The following is a 22,570-nucleotide window of genomic DNA, read 5'->3' as shown; positions in this document are numbered from 1 at the left end:
AAGGAAAAATATTTCTATAAATTTATTGGGAACATTTTGAAGTGAACTTTGAGCAATCATACAAGCAAATACCAACAATAATGCCTGTACCTGCAAGACGACATCCACAAACTAATGAGTTATGTAAACAGCACAGGGCACCCACAAAAGGATAAACACAGGTTAGAAAATGCTAGAAAATAAAGCCCATATTTAACTGGAGAAGGGTTTTACTAATTTTTAGGTGGGGGTTACACCACTGAATATAATTTTGTGTGTGTGTATGAGGAAGATTAGCCCTGAGCTAACATCCATTGCCAAACCTCCTCTTTTTGCTGAGGAAGATTGGCCCTGGGCTAACATCTGTGCCCATCTTCCTCCACTTGATATGGAACGCCGCCACAGCATGACTTGACAAGCCGTGCTTCAGTCCACTCCTGGGATCTGAACCCGTGAACCCCAGGCTGCTGAAGCAGAGCGTGCAAACTTAACCGCTATGCCACCAGGCCAGCGCCTGAATATAATTTTTATAAATATATTTGCCTCCTTAAGGGAAATCTTTGGTGAAATGGTTGTAATCCTTATTTCTGAATAGTGATTGAATCATCATCATCATATCTTTTTTGTTATCTTTATAAGGTTCTACTTAAAGAACCCTCTTAAGAACTAGTAGAGATAACTATCTAGACTATTTTGGCCACAGTTCCGGAGCACAGAGTAGACAAAACAGGGTAAGCAGCCTCACCCATCAAGAAAGTTGCTTCCACAAGACTTATTAATAGATTGGTGTTCAGTGTGCTTTACATACACGCCATCTCTCAGACTCTGTGAAGTCCTACAGTCCCACCTCTCTTCTTTCATACCTACTGGGAGGTATTGTGCCTTGCACACACTTTATTAGCCAATGAACTGCAGGATTAAAAAAAAATACAACTCCTGCCAAGCTGCTGCAAACATAAGGCACTGTAGTTTAAGGGGTCTCTTGAGGAAATGCAAATCATTGCACTTAATGGCCTGACTACACAAACAGTCACCAGTCACCGAATGGCGTTTATTTCTGGATCCAAGGCCGTAAAATTTGTCAGTGCCCTTCAGTGCAGGAATAGCCTGCCAGGACATTTCATTGTCCGATCTAATGCCCTCAATTTCCACGGCTTTGTATGAAAATGCACCCAGTATCTTGTAAATGGCGGAAAGCAGCCTGAGTCTGACATTCAACAAAGACTTTATTTTCTACATTTACATTTTTAAGAAATAGCAAAGCTCTGCGGTATGTTCATTTTATGATAATCAGACACAAAAGAGAGAAGGGCAAAGTAGCAGAGGGAAAGAGAAGCGGAAGAGGAAAAAATAACGTGGACTAAAGTTAGCAAATATATTGAGATTGAGCAAATTGGCAAAGCAACTGGCATCACTCAAGTGAGCATAAAACCAGACTTCCTGTCTGATTTGGCTCTCAATGAATATTTTTCTCTCTGAGATTTCAAAGGCAGTTTTATAGTGCAATATGTTTTTTAAATTCTGGAAATCAAGCATCCCAGGATTTTTTTCTCTCTGAAATATTGTGATTAGAGTTGGGTACACATGGATCAATTTATGCTTGGCTCCTAGAGAATATCATGAGGCTGCCACTGTGACATATTAAAAACATGCTGTGGTGAATTGCTCAGATATTTAAACTGTTGTGATTAATCTTATCCATTCACTCTTATGACTCCAGCTAAACTTACAATCAGCGGCCACGTAATTATATGACTTGACCATGATGGGGAGCAGAATATGCCCCCCCAAAAATGTGCCATTTCAGCACGTGGATGACTTTGAGTGGAAGGCAATCAAGATCTAGCAGACTCAGGAAAAACTTTTACCTCTCCTTTAACTGCCTAAAAGAATTTAAATAGGGGGCCTGGCCCAGAAAGAGAGCTATTACCTGAGATAACTTTTTATCTGAAAGACTTACTTGTGTGGCAGGGCCAACACCTGCTCTACTTATCTTCCTGGGAATTGTCCTGCTCCCCTTTGAAGCCCCAGGCCCCTATCCCATTCCTTAGCTCAGAATGGCATATAAGCCTCAATTGCCTGACTGCCTTTGGGTCTCATATTTTTATGGGACGCCCACATGTACAAAATTAAATTTGTTATTCTCCTGTTAATCTGTCTTATGTCAATTTAATTATTAGACCAGCCAAAGTAGCTACAAGGGTAGAAGGAAAATTTTTCCTCCCCAACAACTGCCAAGAATCCTAAACTGCTGTCCCTGTAGGGAAAACTAATGCCTTTTAAAACCAAATAATCACATCATGACACTTTCATCACTGACATCAGATTACCACCCCATTCCACTTGGTTTATTTGTTTCTAAGTATATTGCTGCTGACTACCTGTATGACCTTAGTTCCTTATCTATAAAATAACTACTGCACAAGGATATTATGAAGATTAAATGAACTAATACAGTGCCCTATATATAATAGAGACTTGATAAGTGTTAGTTTCCTTTCCCCTTTGTCCTCCTATATAAATATTCCCTTTCTCCTTGATTGTATCTTTATTGCTCTTATGAGTCCTTTTGTTTGAATAGACAGACATATGTATGTGATCTGGAAGGGACTGAACTGATAGTGAAATCTTGAGCAAACTGTAACATAGTTATGACTTGTTAATGGATTTCTGCACCTTTTAAGTGTATAAATCTACAGATACGTGTTTCAGGACGTTGTTTAAGACCTGAATTACAAAGTCAATTTTTTTTACTACTTATATAATTTGTTACATGAGATTCATTAATGATCTAATCATAATATTTTATGTTTATATGCATACTCTTTAATCTATTGAAGAATTGTTTCATAATCATATTTGGAAGAAACTTTGGTTTTATAAAACATTGAGAGCAAAACAGTACGGTTTTTGAGACACATATTGATGAGATTATTCACAGAATTGTTTTTGCAGAGCTGAGCGTGTCCTTAGCTGGGATATGTGCCTAGAAACCAAACTATTTTGCTTTATCATTTTCTTAATATATTTGAGGAAACTCCAGTAAACAATCCACAGATCTACCCTTAATTTTGCTTGTGGCATAAATTCATTTCTCTTACAACAATCCAATGCTACCTGGTATTAGAAACCGTCATACACTAAGAACCCTTACTTTCTATTGTTGACATCAGGTGTCATCCTGAGGTCTACTTCAGTGGCCTCTAACTGGCTTCAGATTCTAAAATCATATGAAAAAATCTGTGTATGTATATATATATATACACAAACATTTTATTTTCCTTAGGTTGAGAGTTCATGCTCTCAGAAGACTCTCAAAGGGGTTCTGTAGAGTTTTTCTACACCTATCACATAGTAAGGAGCTCAATCCAATTAAGTACCTAACAGATGCCAGGCAGATTGCTAGAACTTTTATATTATTTTGTTGTTTCATCCTTATTACAGTCATGTGAAATGGGTGTTATTAATATTTTAATTTGCTTAGCTTATGAATGGTCTCTTTGAACTCAAAGTTTCTTTTGGCCTTTTGACATTTTGGGCCTCCTTATCTAGATTGTTAATTGTAGGCATGTTGGGCATCTTCATGTCCCCTGCAGTGCTAAACATACAGCCACTGAGTAAAAATGACAATACATTCACTGCTGCTGTTAAGATTGAAAAAGCAACAACGACAAGGTTGGAATAGCAATGATCCGGGGTCCCAAACTCAAATCCCCATGAATCCAGCCCATGGTGTAAGTGAGCAGAATAGTCCAAGTATAAAATCACAAGGGCATTGCAGCACGTAAGCTGAATTGTTGAGTGGGCAGCTGCTATTCAGTTCTAGCCAACTGCTGCCATGAAGGGATACAGAAACACTGTTTCTGGACCTCAGACCTTAATTTCTTTTTAAAAGCACCATGTGGTCAAATAAAACCAGCCTATGCACAGGATCTTGCCCTTGTGCTTCTATTTCTTGCTTCTGTACAAGAGGATTCCATCTTATATTAGTATGTTCTATAGAGAGGAATAACTGTCATGATATTTTTAAAGCATATAATTAAAAAGCTTAGTTAATTATTAAAACACTCAGTTCTTAGAGCTCTGGCCTGATTTTTGGCAGGCATTCTGGTCTAATATAGAATTTGTTTCATTTACGAAGTAAGAATGGCTGGTTAATTATAAATTAATCATTGAAGGCTTTAAGAAAGAGAGAGAGACGATTCGATTTGCATATTAGGAAAATGATCTTTGCAGTGTGAGTGTAGTATGGAAGGAATGGTATGTTAGGATCCCCTTCAGGCTTGTTGGAGAGGACACAGCAGTGCCAATGGGAAGGAAGCTAAGCAGGCTGACTTGACAGGTATGGAGTCAGTGCAATCGGGATTTGATAACCTATGGATGTGGGGAGTGAGGGAGAGAGAAGTGCAGATTCATGGGGGGTATAGATTCTCTTATCAGATTATCTATGTTCAAATCCAAGCTCTGTTACTAAACAGCTGTGTAAACCTGGAGAGAAATTTAACACCTCCATGGTTCCTCATCTGGTTGTTAAGAGGGTTAAATGAGCTAAGGTAGAACATGAGCTAATGAGCACGTGAGCCTGGCACATTGCGAGCTTCCAAATCAAGGTGCGCTATGTGGAGGGGGTTGCAGTTATGACTCCCAGGCTCCTGACTTCAGTGATGCAGAGGATGGCAATTCCCTTTAGCGAGGGTCAATGTCTCTGCTATTCTTTTGACCTTTCCCTCAAGGCAACAAAATGGCTGCTGTAGACTCTTCCGTTATATCAGTAGTCAAGAAAGAAAAAAAAGAGAACTTTGTCTCTTTTGTCAGGAAAGAAAATGCTTTCCCAGAAGGCTTTAGGAACCCTCTACTTATTTATTTTCTGCTAGATCTATATCAGATGGCTAGTCTTAACTACAAGGGTGGCCGAGTGGGTAAAGATTCAATTAGGCATCTTTGCAGTCCTGATCAAATTCAAGATTCTGTTAGTGAGGAAGAAGGGGTTTGGATCTTGGATAGAGGGTTTGCCACAGATAGAATCAACAGGCATCTTTGTGCAGTGATTTGTGCTACTGGGAGACTTAGGAGCGACTAGATGATCTCTGAAGTAATTCTTCCTCCATTGGATTCTATCATTTAATCGAGCTAATCACCAAGAGCATCATTATGTAGCTAATTCAACATTGTCATTGGGCAATAACATTTATTAGCAAACAAATTAGCAAAATAATAAATACAAAGTAATTGCATTTTAGACCTCTGCCGGTTAGATGTTATAAGATGTCTGAGCACACACGTAAGCACTTACTAATACAAGGCTTTATTCTAATTCCTTTCCCCTTTACCACCACTTCTCCCACCCCCAAATAACATAAATACCTATGGCTGGTCATTTATGTAATTTTGGGGGTTCGTTTACTTGCAAATTATTCAGAGGTATTAATGCATTATGATTCATTTTCTAAGCAAATTGCAAGTATAGCTACTTCACAATGCTGTTTTCCTTCAGTATAATAGCCATGTGTTAGAATGTTTTTTTGTTAATATGTCAGCCCATTTTGTAATGTGTACTATTATCACTTATTATACTGTACCATGTAATTTATGTATTACAGAAGTAATTATTACAAATTAAATTTGTATTAACTCGGTAGATTGCTGTGCACAATAGTTAGGAACTAAGAGCCTTAACTTTTTATTGTGTTTTAAAATAATAATTAGTAATTATCATTTAGCAAAAATTACAAACACTGCACAAAATTCAATATAATCTATTCCTTGCTTCATTCAGCATGCTTCTGAGAGGAAATTTTAAAAAGAGAGAGAGAAAAAAAAACTTTTCTGCATAAATCCTTTTAGAAATTGTTAGAAAATATATAAAGTCCGCTGGAATTTCCAACAGGCAAATAATTTCTCCAAACTTTTGTTTGACAAAGAATCAATGTGTAGAATAAATTGATATTAATGTGACTTTAAACTATGTATTTCAGCCTTATTTTACTATTACATATTGGCTGGAAACATATGCTATGTAGGAAGTAAGTACCTTCCCGGTGATTGCTATAAATTTATATGAACCAAACTGGTTGGTAAAAAATGTAGATACATAATCAATGAAAACTGAAGGCCAAAATATTGTCAGACTGATCTAAGGGTGGGAATGTAGGGTGTTTCAGTTTTACTATAAATTTTCTTAATAAAGTGTTGGGGAGAGTATTGTTGGACTAGACTTAAAAGGTAAGAGGGTATTTGAGCAAGAGTTGGACCACAAATCCTACATAAAAATATAAAGTAAATGTGATTTAACATCAAAGCCAACTCTCCCTCAATTCTTAGACAGTTATTATTCCCATCTGCACTCAGGAAGCACAATAAAAATCAATAATATTAAAAGGATAAATTGAGTTCATATGACTGAGACTCTTATGTTTTATCTTTTCCTGGGTTTTTCAAGTTAGGTGTCTCATTCATACTTAGCAACTAACATGTCATAAAATCCTATGATTAGAGAGGACATTTTCAGGAATCAAAGTTTTGAAATTAAGGGAAAAAATGTAAATCTTTAGAATCTTCTTGGTCATCATAATTTAAGGTAATGTTTCTGAAATTTTATGCTGCAAGATAATGACTTAAAGATTTAATAAAAATGCAGATTTACAGTCATGGCCCAGAATTATTACTGTGTTATCTTGAAATCTATATTTTTAACAAGAGTCCTAATGACACTGATAAAGTGGTCTTTGGGCCACAATTCAAGAATATTAGTCTAAGACATGGTCTCCAAACGTTTTTTGTTGTTGTTGTTTTTGTGTGAGTGTGTGAGGAAGATTAGCCCTGAGCTAACCACCTGTTGGCAATCCTCCTCTTTTTGCTAAGGAACATCGGTGCTGGGCTAACATCTGTGCCCATCTGCCTCTACTTTATACGGGACACTGCCACAGCATGGCTTGATAAGTGGTGCATTGGTCCGCGCCCGGGATCTGAACCTGCGAACCCTGGTCCACCAAAGCAGAGCACATGAACTTAACCACTATGCCGTCGGGCCAGCCCCTCCAAACTTTTTTGATTGTAGACCTTAATAGTTAAAAAATATGAACATCCACCACAAAATAAGCATGTTTTAAAAAATAATGTGCATGTACTCTGTCATTTAATTTAGAGTACTTAAATATTTTTTAGGTAAAAATATAAATAGAAGTTCAAATATACACTTCCCATACTACTTTTTTCTTTTTTTTTGCTAGGAAAGATTCTCCCTGAGCTAACATCTGTTGTCAATCTTCCTCCTTTTTTTCCCCCTCCCCAAGGCCCCATTACATAGTTGTATATTCTAGTTGTAAGTCCTCTAGTTCTACTAGGTGAGCTGCCACCAGAGCATGGCTACTGACAGACGAGTGATGTGGTTCTGCACCTGGGAACCGAACCCAGGCTGCCAAAGTGGAGCAGGCCAAACTTTAACCATCAGACCATCAAGGCTGGCTCCCCTTACTACTTTTGATAAGCCCCTGAGATCCTCACCATGGAGGCACTGGTTCTTGAGAATACTTTCTTGACTTGATTAAAGTATATCTACAAAAAAAACCTATAGCAAACATCATACTTACAAAGGCATCATAGAGACATTCCTTTTAAAATAGGAAACAAGACAAGGATATGCACTATTAAATATTGCACTGTTACCAAACCAGGTTGTTTTGCCCATTGCCTGATATGCTACTCACCGAGATGACGAGTTTGCAGCAGAGAACGGGGTTTATTCACAAGGCAGCCAAGTGAGGAGAACAAGTCTCAAATCCGCCTCCCCAAAAGTGGGGATTAGGGGTATTTATGGGATAAAGAGGCAAGGTTGTCTGCAGTCTGGGAATAGATGATTGGAGGTAAGAAGTGAGTTAGTTGAGGATCAAATGTAGTCAAGCTTCATGGTTCTTCATAGGACCCTTGTTCACAAAATGGCAGTGTTACCATGACCTGAGGGTGGAGTTTTCAGCTCCATGAAAGAGTCACCTATTTGTCATCCTCGCAGGCCTTGTTGATGAGTCGGTGGTCTCAGTCAGCTCAGACCAGCCTGAGCTGGGCAAGAGGTGACTCCAGGTTTCTGAAAGCAACTTAAGCAATGACTACTATAGTGACTCAGGTGTCAGAGATGTTATCTATAGGGTGAGTTCTAGTAATGACCACTAATCGAGTATAGTTGAAGCAAGTTGACCTCCAGGTTCAGTACCAGAGATTCTAGATAATATAATAAGAAAAAAATATATTAAATCTCTCAGGTGTGGAAACTTTAAAAGAATGACAAAATTGTCATGATTTACCTATTTTTGGATTGTATTCCTATGAAACCAAGAGAATTTAGAGGCAAATTATTGGTCTTAATATGATAAATCAATAAGATCATTGTATTCAAATTTGATGTGTAAAAATCCAATGCATTCCTCTACCAGTTAGAAAATATATTTTCAAAGAAGTAGTCCCTTTTTAACAGTTGTTTTAAAAAAAATAACATACTTATGAATAAAACAATTGAAAGATACCCTAGATTTTTATGAGGACAATTAGAAAGCTTTATTAAAAATATTAGAGGATACCTAAATAAAATGAGAGATATACAGTATTATAAGGGAGGAAGAACTATTCCTCTACCCTCTAGGTTCTTCTGGCTGGTCTAAGAATTAAATTGACAGGAGACAGAATAACAGGAGAAAGTCAAACAAATTTAATCACATGTACACATGGGAGAAACCCAGAAAAACTGAGTAACTTGCCAAAATGGCAGAAACCACCACCTTCAATGCCATCTTCAGCTGAAGACAAAGGAGGACATTGAGGGTAGTGGTTTGGGACTTCAAAGGGGAGGAGGGCAATTCACACGGAGATGGAAAAGCAAATGTTTGGTAAACAAATGTTTACTGGGCCTTGCTAGGTGCCTTCCTGTCTACCACACCTAGAGTCATCTATGGCGACAGCTCCTTCCTGGCACGGGCCTTCTATCTTAAATTCTTACAGGCAGTTAGGTGGAAGGTCTCTTTCTGAGTCTTTCATTCAAAAAAATAATCAAGCCGGGGAGACATGTTTTGGGGTAGCAAATTCTGATCTCCCATAGTATCATGAATAGGAAAACTCAATATTGTAAAGATTTCAATTCTCCTCAAATTAAAATTGCATAGTCAATACAATTTCAATTAAAAATGCTAACTCTTTTAAAAATTTTATTTTTTGTCAATTAACAAGTTAATTCCAAAGTTTATGTGGATAAACAATGGAGCAAAAATGGCTGAAATATTCCTGAAGTAGAATGGCTGGGGAGGGATCTCACCGTATTGACGTTGTAAAGCTATAGTCATTAAACAGTAGTAAATAAGACATTCACTATTAATGCAAGGATATACAGATATATTTTTCGAAATATATCTTGAGGTCAGAGAGACACACATGTGGAAACTTTATTTCATAGAAAAGAGATAATTCAATTAAGTGAGGAAAAGATGAACTACTCAATTTTGGAAAATTCATTCTGGGGCAATTGATTAAACATTTTGGGGAAAAAAAAAATCCCCTATCTTAGTTTCCTAGGGCTGCCATAACTAAGTACCGCAGACTGAGTGGCTTAAATAATAGAAATTCATCGTCTCACAGTTCTGGAGGCTAGAAATCCAAGATCAAGGTGTCGGGAGAGTTGATTCCTTCTGACAATCTATTCCATATCTCTTGCCTAGCTTCTGATGATTTGCTGGCAATCTTTAGCATTCCTTGGCTCACGGAAGCATCACTCTCTCTGCCTTCATGTTCACATTGCATTCTCCCCATGTGCTGTGTCTGCATTCAAATATCCTTTTTTATAAGGATGTTGGACATGTTAAGCTCACCCTAGTGACCTTATTTTAACATAATTACCCCTATAAAGACCCTGTCTCTAGATAAGGTCACATTCTGAAGTACTGGGGGTTAGGACTGCAATGTGTGACTTTTGAAGAGACACAATCCAACCCATAACACTCCCTCATGCCACTCAGAATAATCAGTTTACAGTAAGTCAAAGACCTAAATTTGGAAAAGAATACTTTAAAACATTGAGAAGAAAATACATGGAATACCCATATGACCTCGTTTAGCAATAAAATAAAGCATAAACCATAAAGAAAAATGCTGATAAATGTGATTTCAATGAAAAAGTTTAAGCTTCTCTACATCAGGGTGGAAAGACCACAAACAGAACATACTTGCAAGTTATATAACTGACAATAGATTAATATCTATACCATATAAAGAATCCTTACAGATCAATAAGTAAAAGATAAACAATCCAGACAAACAATCCAAACAAATGGACACAGTGTCTATAGAGACAATTCACATAAAGAAAAACTGAATAGTCAAAAAGTGCAATAAAAGCCGCCCGACTTCACTAATACTCAAAGAAATGCAAACAAATGCTATGAAAAAATATCTTTTCTCACATCTAGATGACAAAAATTGGATAGCTGAAGGTGTCAAGTGTCACAAATATATGGAGTGACGGGGACTCTTGTGTCATGCTGAAAGCTGTGCAGATTGCTACATCCACTAGTATTCACAATAGTTTATAAAGTGTTTTGGTGCACCTCCCTCATGAGCAAGCAACTCCTCCTAGGTATGCATTTTAGGAAGATCCTTACTTGGGTACACAGAGACATATAGTACATAGGAATATTTTTTTAAATAGTGAAAAATTGGAAAACAATCTAAACGTCCATTAATAGAAGAACGGGTAAATTATAGTGCATTCAAAAAATGAGATACTATTAGACTTGAATGATTAGACTAGAACTTTTATTTATTTATTTTGTATTCAGTATAGCTGGATCTTGCTTACACAATGCTGACACATTTAAGTTGCAGGATGATGCTGAAGAGGAGCAGAATTTGCCACCCCAAAATGTGCATCTTTGGCATAATGATTATTTCAGGCTGATAATTTTTAAGAAACAGCAGACACAGGAGAAACTCTGAAAACCAAGTAAAAGTTACCTTTTTGTAAGAGAAATTTACATTTATAAGGAACATCTCCATTTGTAAGGGTGTCTTCTTTGCTGTACCAGGAAGAGAAGGATGACTCTAAGTCTCTAGAAACCATTATGGGGGAGAAGGCAAAGACTTAAAACTGCACAACTTTACCCTTGTTTACTGTGCTTTTCCTGGGAACCTTTCATAACTGAGCTCTCCCCTGACAACTTGGTCTTTAGCTGGAGATGGTATTTAAGGTAATGGCTTGGACCATTTCCAGGAGTTACTCAGTTTTCCTGGGTATCTCCCAAGAATACAGGAGATACGGTGTTATTAAACTTGTTTGTTTTCCTCCTGTTAATTTTTCTTTTATTGGGGGGGTGGTCTCAGCTAAGTATCTAGATGGGTGGAAGGAAAATTATTTTTCCTCCTCTACAACGCATGTAGTAAGATTTCACTTATATAAATGTTAAAAGCATGCCAAACATAATCTACTGTCCGCAAATGTATACATCAGTAGTAAAAATGTAGAGATTGTTTGGGAAAGATGAACATCAAATTCATTATAGTCATTTGCTCTGGAGGGGAGGGAGGGGAAGCAATTGAGATAAGGGGGTTCGGCTTCATTTTAATGTTTTTATTTACTCAGTGGTGGGTAGATGGGTCTTTTTACATTATACTTTACATCTTTTTTTGTACATCTGAAATATTTCCTATTGAAGAAAGACATATCTGTATTGAAAAACTAAACAGAAAACATATATAAAATGGAAAAAGAATCAACTTGTAAGAAATAGCCACAGTATAAGATGGAAGAAGAACAATCTGAATAAAACTAGACAAAGATAAATGAGGGTAGACGATGAAATATATTGGAACCTATTTCAATGTCTGTTCACAGAAAGAATTCAGTGTTATTAGAAATGTAGACAACAAACAAAACCAGTGACAGAATCAGAGAGTGCTTTTTGGGAGAAAGGAGGTAGAAGAATGCGGGCCAGGAATATCCTAAATCACAGGAACTTTCCGGGCTGTAAATCAAAGCGATCAATTGAGCTGATCATTTGCCTTGAGTTATTACTGTATTGGGAAGATATGAATATACCTGCACTTTAAGGTGGCATTTGGAAATATCCTTCTCCCTTCTCTTAGAGTTGCAAGCAGTTCATAAGGTGTCCAGTTTGTCTCAGGTTGCCCAGGAGTTCTCTAGTTTTTGCACTGAGTCCCACTTCCCAAGAAATCTCTCAGTCCCACACAAACTGGGATGGTCAGTCACTTTTTTAGGTGGACTTGGACAGTATAGTATTTTTTACAGAAATCAAACTGCTGTTCCTGGAATAACTTCATACTATTTCCATATGTACAAATTCCGGTATCTTTCAACAATTTCCAGTACTAAGGATTTTACTTATTAATTTCCTTCAAATAACTTGTGTGATAAATCTAGAAAGACCCTCCGTCTAATCATCTTATTCCTAAGGTTGTGTTAAGCATGCTTCTTAGAGTTTCAGCCTTACTTTCCTATGAGCATTTTACCTTTAAATTGGCTTGCACCTTGCAACTTTCAAATACGGACTTGGATGATGCTTTCTCCTAACTACAGAGGTGGGTTTTAGGTATGGTGTTATATAAAGTAGCCCTGGTAATTCTAATGTGCCAGGGGTGAGAACTGCAGGCTTGGAGGACAAAAGAACAATTTTAATGGATGATGACATCTTGAAGGTTTCTTTAGGTGTTTTATTCATATTTATTACGTGAAAGTAACTTTCACATTCCAGAAATGTCTTTACATATTGATTGGGGGATAACAATTACTGTGTATAGGTGTATATGCGGCACCTCATCAGAATTAGAATATTCCATAAATCATTTAAGTATTTAATCTAAGAATTTTATAATTGATTTCTAGAATTTTGCAGTGTTGGATTATATTAATGATTAACTGATAACGTTATTTGATTATAAATCTCTTGGGCCATTCTAAAGCAAAAGAAAGTTTTGATTAATGTCTATTTAATATCTCTTTTACCAGAATTACATCAAAGAGAAAATATAAAAGAATTTATTATTTTCATTTAACAAAATCAATGACGTACAGAAATCTCATCCCTTATTCTTTCTTGTATATTCTATAGTACCCAATAAAACTAGCTGTGCTAAATGATTAATTCCTAAATTTAAAATGGAATGTCTGCTACAAAACTAAATCATGGCCAGTAGACTGCATGGCATAAATCCTTCACAGGGTGCTATAACCTTTATCGTTTTTGAAATGTGCCCCCACCAAGGAGCCCTCAGGCAAACGTACAAGGGACCCATATGACATTTACATAGCCATTGTGTCAGATTAGACTTTGTGATCCTCCCACATAATTAGGCAAAGCCGGAGCAGAGCAGATGCATGACAGATTGCTCAATGCCTAATGCATAGCAAATAAGTAGAGAAACATTAGGGTTTTACTCACATTTGGGCCCCACGTCCAAAGGGGTCCCCTGACAGGAGACAATCTTCAAGTTCCAACCCTTCAAATCAGAAGGTGCAGGACATGTGTTCAGTATCAATTCTTTTCATTAGCACATAATTGCCTATTAACAAGCATGATCTTCTACTCCCCAGGGCTAAATAGTAGGCAGCAAATATTTTGCAGCTGGCATATTCCTGGTAACTGCAAGAGTCCAGTGAAGTTTATTTGTTTGATTACTGATTGATTTCCTTGTAGTGAAAGAAATCATGTTGCCCTTGGTCCCCAGCAGCTGAATTTTATTCACTTATATTTTTTAAAAAATTGTTTTTGACGTTGTCAGCATATAATTCTAAAGATCTCCTGTATAAAAGAATAATACACACTAATGTAAAAGGAGGTAAATTGAAAACATTTTAGCTTTTTTTAGGTAGGAGATGGTTGATGTTATCGTAGGAAAGTTTGTCTACTTTTTTGTCGGGATTTGGCCTTCCCATTGGTGTTTGAATGTCTTTCATGAATTACAATGACTAAGGAGATAAGGTGGTCTAGTGCTTAAGATTTGGTGCTCTTTCAACTGGGGCCAGGGTTTGTTTCCCCATCAGGGAACCACATCACCTATCTCTTGGTTGTCAGTCCTTGGTGGCTACATGTTGCTGTGATGCTAAAAGCTATGCCATTGGTATTTCAGATACCAGCAGGGTCACCCATGGTGGACAGGTTTCACCTGAGTTGACAGACTAGGAAGAACCTGGCCACTCGGGAAAAAATTGGCCATGAAAACCCTGTGAATAGCAGTGGAGCGTTGTCTGATATAGCGCCAGAAGTGAGAGGATGGCACAAAAAGACCGGGCAGCTGTACACAGTGTCACTAGATATCAGAACTGACTCGACGGTACTAACAAAATAAGAGAAAAAGTGTCAAGAACCCTAGGTACAGTAACTAGAACCCCAGGAAAAGAGTCAGCAGGTCTGAGTTCTGGCCCTAAAGGCAGAGCTATATAATTATTCAGATTTGAGCAATTCCCTTGACTTTCTATGTTTTATTTTCCATGCCTATAGGACAACTGTAATTTATCATCCAAACTAGGATACATCTGAGAGTGGACAAGGGTGCTAACAATAATTACACCAGGATGACAGGTCTAAACCCAGACTGTACTGGGCAAACCAGGGTTTGTGGTCACCTTGCTTCTCTATAAAATGAAATTTGGCATTAAATGATCTCTGCTATTTAGTTTAAAAGGCTATGAAATTAGGTAAACTTCTCTTTAATAATATAATGTCATGAGGGATGGAGCCTAAAGGTCAAAAAGGGGTAGAGGAGGCAATGAATTGAGTAACCAGAAGTCAAGCAAGAAAACAAGCCTTCCTTTTACAGTCTTATGCCATCTGTTTACCATTAGAGACGAGAGAGGCTAGGTTTCTTATTAGCCTTTTAAAAAATATTGCGTATTATTTCATAGTCATTTTATTCATAAGGTCTTGCTAATTTATTGAAAGTTTGCTGTATTTCATGACAATCAACTTAGTGACTGTAAAGTTATCCTTTAATTCTCATCTTCCTCTTAGAAATCACATTTTCAATACACTATCTTCATAATAATTGTTCCCCTGCACCACCGTGCGTGCGCAAAAGATCTAGGAGTGGAAAGACGTAAGCAGGAAAGTACTCTAATCTTAGAGAACAGTTCCCAAGAGGGGGAAACATTTAGTAAATAGTGGAAAGACTTTCAAACATTTATCATAAATCAAATAAACGGAAGGAAGTCAATTCAAGAACCTAGAATATGTATGTCCCAGTTCTCATTATTTCCGTTTCCCAATAGAGAAGTTGGCATTGGCTGAGCCTTCCAAAGAGTGCACTTCAAGGCTCTGAAGTTTAGATAAAGTTTAGATAGAAAATCTCATCCTGCATCAAGGCTTACTGGCAAAATATGTAACCTTGAAGAAAACAACTTTGTAATAGGTAAATAAATTGAAATAATAATACTTTTTTTAATACTCGAATTGTGTTTTACAACTTACAAGGCACTTTCACATATATTATCTTACTTACAGCCACGAAAACTTTGTGTATACTTAATATTATTTTCCTTTTTACATTTAAGAAAACTGAAGCTTGGAGAGGTTGACTTGCCCAAGCATATATAATAAATAAATGGAAATTCCGTATTTGATCCCAAATCTTCTTAGCCAAAAGTAGGATTTCTGGAGACCCCGGAAAAAAAATATTGCTCAAGAAGATAAGGACAATTCTTTTTTTTTTTTTTTTTTGTGAGGAAGATCAGCCCTGAGCTAACATCCATGCTAATCCTCCTCTTTTTGCTGAGGAAGACCGGCTCTGAGCTAACATCTATTGCCAATCCTCCTTCTTCCCCCCCCCCCAAAGCCCCAGTAGATAGTTGTATGTCATAGTTGCACGTCCTTCTAGTTGCTGTATGTGGGACACGGCCTCAGCATGGCAAGAGAAGCGGTGCGTCGGTGCGCGCCCGGGATCCGAACCTGGGCTGCCAGTAGCAGAGCACGCGCACTTAACTGCTAAGCCAGGGGGCCGGCCTGATAAGGACAATTCTGTGTGAATCTAGGGTAATAGACAACATGACTCCAGAAAGTTACTAAAGAATCTTAAAGCATTATATTTTAAGATCATAAATTTTCCCCTAGGTCAAATACTTAATTCTAATAGGAAGAATTGCAATTTCACTAAGAGATTCAAAAATGCCTAAGGGTTGATTAAGGAATGGAGAACTCAGCCCTTCCAAAATAACAATTACTACAGTAAAAGATTGCAAAATACTCTATTCATGTGTACGAACATAGTTCCATCTCTTTTCTGTTCCGGTGCAACCAAGCCTTCTTGACCGTCTTAATGCGTGTAATTATCTCAGCGGAATCTCTAAAGAGGGTTCGGTTTGCTGAGAGGACTCACTGAACTCCAGCCACTATAAAATAGACCTACAGAAAGTGAAAACATTCGCAAAGAGGTGCAGGTAATGTAAAATAGAACCAGAAAGTCATTCGAACATCATCTCCTACATTTGACAGACATACATCACAGTTACGATTTTTCTTTTAAAACAATATGGTGAAACGCTAATTAAGAAAAACGTTTAGATTAAATTTTTCAAAAATTCCTTTAAATTAATTTTATGCCTCAATTCTTAGAAAGAAATGCTTCTAAAATGTGATTCATACAATTTTCTGCATTAGTAAGCAGAGTTTCTAGAAAATAACTACATTTTTCCTCCATGACTACAGATCTTATTGTGCCTCGAGGTCATCTTTCAGAACTTTGTTTTCATTGTATAAGACCCTTGATGTAGACATTTTAAACAAGTTGCCTCAGGACATAGTCTGGAAGTTTCTTTTAGCAAGGAAAGCCCAAATATTAGCTTGCCAAGTGCTAACATTTCCCTTGTTCCTAAAAAAATATATTGAATAATTCCAGATTCCTGTTACTGGGACCTTATTGGGTCTCACTGTTATGAATAATCAAATTCCTGAGATTACAGTACTTTTCTTGAAGAGACTACTGAAAGAGATTATGAATCTGCTTTTGGATTTGAATACTCCTTGCATCTATATTTAAAATTTTTTATCATTTCCTACACTAGAAACTTAGAGAATTATTACCAGCTGACCGAGATGACTTGAACGTTTTCCTCAGTTTGACTAAACAGGCTTCTTCCTAACTCAAGCCCCTGATCTCCTTTTTCTTAGAGGATTTACTTCAGAAAACTTGTAATTGTGAATTCCTTCTCTGCACCTTTCAGAAATAAGTCTTTTAAAGAGCTTCTTGCCATTTTACAAACCAGGATTGCCTTTCTCAAGACTGTGGGAAACTTCTTTTCAAAACGTAATCATCAAGGAAGATGGACCCTACTTCACAGTCTCTGGTGGGAGGGAAGGATCCTAACTTCAGTGGGGTCCTTGCTCCAAGTTGTGTGTGGATCATGGTGTGTGTAAACCGCAGGCAACTGTTCTGCTCATTGTGTTAGCTACTTTTAATTCAACCTACTAATAGTCTTTCTTGATAAAAATAGGTTCAGGCTATGCTGAAAAAGGGATTATAATTTATGCTAAACAGAGTAACTAAAAAATATTGGAGGTCTCTGAACAAAGATCCCTAGGGGAATCAGGGCTCTTTAGGATTGGTCTGTGAGGCTGAAATACGCCCTGGGCGCACATGTCATCTTTTCATCTTCCAAATCACATCTCAACAGCTAGAGCTTCGTTTCTGTCCTCTAGTTGTTAGAGTAAATTAATAGCCAAGTGGGTTGTTCTCTTGTATTTTATGCACTTGCTAAACCGTATAATGGTCGAAAGTGGTAGATAGGTGGAGGAGAATGAAAAATTGAAAATAATTGTGTTTTAACAGTGTAGATGGTCATTATTGTTACTTATTTCCTTACGTTAAAGAGAACTAGAAAAATATATTGAAACAGGTGGCAGAGCGGTCCGAAGGGAATATAAAGAAACTAAGTTGCCTCTTCTTCTAAAGGAGAGTCGATAGAATCCATTCCTTAACCCTGCATCTGGCTCTACACTTCCTCCGAGAGTAATAAAAACAAAAAAATATCTCCAAGCAGGCAAAAACAAGAGCTGAGGTTCCTTACCCTCATGCAACATGCAGGTTACTAGGAATACATATAACTTGTACTATATTGAACCAAAAGTGGGTGACGTCCATTACCTGCTGTTTTCAGGGGTGTTTAATAAATTATATAGGATATTGTATGGTATTCCCAGGCAGGAAGTGACTGACTCAGCTGAAGAATTTTTTAAACAGTCCTTCCATCACTATACTGCACAAAAGAATGTTAATCCCATAGGGAGTACATATCCACTGGAGAAAATATAAATATACAGCAGGCTCAGATTTATAGAGAGATACCAAGACATGTATCATCCTGCACCCATTTTTCTTAATAAATAATGCATTGACCCTTACCTTAGTCAAGTCAAACATAATATATATTTAAAGAGAGCATTTTGAGAAAAAAGTAGGTACAAAACCTAAAATTACTTGTGATTAAAAATATGAGCTCTGTAAAAAATAAGCAAATATCTTTGCACCAATAGTAGGGGATAAGAACAGAATGGGGCAACCAAAAAGAATCTTGACTTGATCTGAACTTTTCCACCTGAAAAATTGATAGGAAGGAAGTGTTTTTCAAATCCAGGTCCTCAGACTGCTTGAAGAAAAATCTGAGGTGCCACCTCTGTAAAATCCTCCCTGCCCCAAACCTATTGAAACATAAATTTGTGGGGCAGGTCTAATATATTCAGATGAACTTTATGTACATAATGTGGGTGTGGTAGGCACTTTGTCTACCATGCCTCTTAGGTCCCACATATTCTACTATATTCATTTTCATCCAAGTTTCTTAGGAAGAAGATAGAAAATTGTACTTTTCATTCCTTTTTTTCTCTTTCCCCTTCCTTCCTTCTTTCCTCCTCTTCTTCATTTTATCTTGTTCTAACAAGATTTTATGAAAGATTTTTTATCAACTTGTATGAAACAGTTAAAATACCTATTGTATAGCTTTTGTAGTTTGTTTTCCAACAAATACAGCTTGCAAAGTTATTTAATAAATATTCCAGATATAGACTATGGATTTGACTAATGTTTATGACTGTGAAAAGCTCCCTTTTCAGATAAAGAAGCCACTTATAGTATGACAGGGCTGAGTCCTGTTGGCTTACTGCCACATGGCAGACACCACACAGGTAACCTAAAATGGGGTCTGATAAGAGGAAGTGAGTGCAGATCTCCTGCTTTGCTTTACATTACTATACTGCTTATGGGCTGGTCTCAGAAATTAGTAGGAACAGGGCATCAGTAGCAGTATGACTGTGGATTGACTGATTTCTTAAAGTAAGAGTCAAGGCAAGTGAGGCAGAATGTTAGCAAAGAATGAAGAGTTATGTGAGTCACATGACATTCTGCAGTTGTGCACCTGGATCGACCCCTTGGATGTTTACTCGTTTGCTAGTTGCTAACGGTACCGGATCAGTTCTTTTTCAAAAGGAGCATTTCTCTGACATCTCTTCAAGTAGACCACGTCTTCCAGTTTTATGTCCTGCAGACACTGTTCAGGAGGAGGTTAGGGAAAGGCTTCCTGTAACTTTTGATGATAATACTATCTGTATTCCATGGGTGCTCTACATTATTTGGCCATATTTGCTTGCAAAAGGGCGGAGTCTAGGATTAGAAATGATATTCCCAGATACATGAATCTACCTTTACTAATTTATAGAAGCAGAATTGATGAACTTCCAAAGAGATGTTCTTATTGTTATACAGTTAAAAGGAAGGGGTTTGGGGTAAAGAAATTTATGTCTTTCTCAAAGTCTTGGCTAATTTGAGAATTTAATTTGTCCTCTCTTCTTTGCCTAAAGATCAGATTGTATGCACAGCAGAACAAGCTATAATACCTTGCAGAGCTCTTTAACGATATTTGTAGCAAAATGAGCATCTCTATTAATAGAAAGAGACACTGGGATTTCCCAAGGAGGAAACATGAAATTGAGTACTCTTTTAGCCACTCAGGAGTTGTAGCTCTACAGAAGGGCAAGGATTTGACCCACACTGAACACATCTATCAACCAGAACATACTCATACTCCATTGCAGGCGATCATTATATGAAGTCCATTTAGAGTTACTCAGGCCTGAGGATTTGGCTGCATCCATGCCCTTCCTTTAAAGTTTTGTCAAGATTATGTTTTTGGCAGATGAGAAATATACTAGAGGCAATGTGTTCTCGTGGTTTTGGGTGATCTCTTTTGGATTTTATCAGGTTTCCACTTGAGATCTTTTGGCATTGCCAGGTGTCCCCCTGAGAAGCCTGAGATTATCTTCATGTAATTTATATCCAGATCTTCCCTAATATTTTTTTCTCTTATGTTAGGACAAAGTTTAGCTTAAATAAGGGCCCCTGTAAACCCATTGCAGAGGCATAATAGGATTACAGGGGCAAGAACTATTCTAAGGACCATCTTGGCATAATGATTACCCAGGGCATTTCCATTTCCCTTCGTTTCTAGATCAGTTGTTTGTTTGTTTTAGTGAGCTTCTGCCTTCTGGCTTCAGATAATGCCAGCCAAGAGAGTGACCCCAGCTGCTGCCACATGGACTTGGAGAACTGTCCAGACAATCTCTGCCTGAATTTCTCACCCACAAAATTGTGAGAAATAATAAATCTCTCTTGCTTTTAGCCACTACACAACAATAGATAATTAAAAGAAACCAAATGATCTATGACTTTTACTTGTTTGTTTACTTAACCTGTAGTTTGATCAAAAATCCGTGTAATAATGTTCTACATTGATTACGAGCTTACCAGTTTCTTTTTGACATTGCATCAGTGCCTTCTTGACATTTTTAAGACGTTGTTAACTGCATAAGTAATAATACTGGTTAACAGTTATAAAGTACTTACATTGTAACTGACTTTCCTCTAAGCACTTTACATCTACACCTAATCCCCACAGCAACCCGGTAAGTAGCTCCTATTTTTACCATGATTTCACAGATGAAAATAAATGAGGCATAGAAAAGTCTTGTAACTTGTTCAAGGTCATACAGTGGGAGGGAAGCAGGGCTGGGATTCGAACTCAGGCCACCCTGAAACCTCTGTCCAGGCTTTTCTCTTTATCATTGAAAGTTTAAGTTTTCACTAATTTTTTTTCCCTAAGCAAATCTATGTATTTTTCTCTCTTTCTCTCTCTCTCTTTGTTTTTTTTTTTTGCAGAGGAAGATTAGCCCTGAGCTAAAATCTATGCCAGTCTTCCTCTATTTTTTATATGTGGGTCACTGCCACAGCGTGGCTGACGAGTGGTGTAGGTCCATGCCTGGGATCTGAACCCGCAAACCCGGGCCCGGGCCACCAAATTAGAATGCGCTGAACTTAAACCACTACCCCATGGGGCCAGACCCTATTTTCTCTCTTTTTAGAGAATCATCAAGTTTCTGGTCCATCAAAGATTCCTTTTCTTACTTTCTATCACAGCTGTGGAATATTTTTTTTTTTGTTTTAAGATGTCTTTATAATTATGTCTAAAATGCCCAAAATCAAATTCTAAGATGAATTTCAACACTTCTACCAGAAATCCCCTCTATTCAGGTTTATGCTTACTATTTCCTGCTCATTTTTTTGCTGGTAAATATCACTTTCATGCCAGTTAATCTATTTGATAATGCATAGGGCTCTTTTTTACTGATAACATTAAATAGCTAGATGTCAAGTACCTGCCAGGGAGTATAATCTTGACATTACTAATTTTCAATAACTTTCAAAAGATTTATTGAGGTAAGCATTATTTATGCAGCATTTCTGAATCATATATAACCTATCCATTCATCTTAATTCTCTAAACCAACTACTGGACAAAACTGGTCTTTATCTCTAGATCTGCTTTGTTGGTCTACACAGTTTATTATTTTTTAATTGCATTGCAATCCCTTTAGTTTGGACATGCTCTCACAGATTTTCCATTCCTACTTGTCTTACTCTAATTTTCCTTATTTGCCTGACTTTACTTGCATTTTATTTTGTGGTCTCCACTCTAAAACTTACACTTCTGTGAAGTTAGACACAGAAAGATATTACACATAGAGACCACATTAAATTGATGTCTCTACTGAAGTGATTTTAACTTTGGCATAAGAATATCAAACTATATTGGAAAACATATTAAAAGCAGTTCCATAACATTTAATATTGTATTTACTCTATGTTTTTTATTATATAGTATCTTTTCTCAGAAATCCTGTAGGATAAATACATTTCAGTGTTTATAGGAATATTTTTCCTTCCCAAAACAATTGACTTCTTTCTATACTACAGACGCTGTGACTTGTATTACTGATTTTATTTTCCTCTGCTGCTCCTAGAGAACTCAGAGCTGATTTTTTTGTCTTCCTTCAGCAAGTATGCGGGGCCTCATCGCTAGATTTTGTGTTTTCAATATATTCCTGCCTCTATATTGGTTTTCTACACGTACTTATTCTTGGTCCTATTTTCCTCACTTATTATAAATGCATTTTACTATGCAGTATTTATGTAGCTATGTAATTCTCCATAAATCCTGTTTACATATAATAAAATGTGTACATATATGAACGAGAAAATATTGTATTTTTCCAATTACATATTA

Source organism: Ceratotherium simum, chromosome 20 (assembly GCF_057802395.1).
Source record: "Ceratotherium simum simum isolate JZ-2026a chromosome 20, ASM5780239v1, whole genome shotgun sequence".
In the NCBI taxonomy this organism is placed as follows: Eukaryota; Metazoa; Chordata; class Mammalia; order Perissodactyla; family Rhinocerotidae; genus Ceratotherium; species Ceratotherium simum.
This window is presented reverse-complemented; position numbering follows the sequence as displayed.